The following is a 462-nucleotide window of genomic DNA, read 5'->3' on the forward strand; positions in this document are numbered from 1 at the left end:
CATCTATCGGCGATGCCGTATATCAGGTTTTTTTTTTTAATCCATAATAGATGTCTAATGGACGTCGATGATAGATTTGTGGAGGACATCTATCATGGATATAGTATGGATCTCTTTTGGAGATCTATTTAACTTCCATCGTGGACGTGGATATTGTATGGAGCTATGGAGGCTATATGGACGTCTAATGGAGGTTTTGTTCCGTGTGATGGGTACTAATCACTTATCCATTTTAGCTAATTTTTTGTACCTAAATAATTCTAGCTATAATTGCAAAATAATTTTTTTCAGTGTTTGTAATTTTCCTTTATGTATTTATATTTTTACTTTTTTGCAGAATAATTTAATTTCTATTGATTTTATTTTGCTTGATAAATTTTAATTTAAGTTTTAATGAAATAGAGTAAAGGTTATTTTAACTATTTTATAAATTTTGAATAATTTTTATTGAATGTTTTTATA

Source organism: Wasmannia auropunctata, unplaced genomic scaffold, assembly GCF_000956235.1.
Source record: "Wasmannia auropunctata unplaced genomic scaffold, wasmannia.A_1.0 LD336027.1, whole genome shotgun sequence".
NCBI classification, from domain to species: domain Eukaryota; kingdom Metazoa; phylum Arthropoda; class Insecta; order Hymenoptera; family Formicidae; genus Wasmannia; species Wasmannia auropunctata.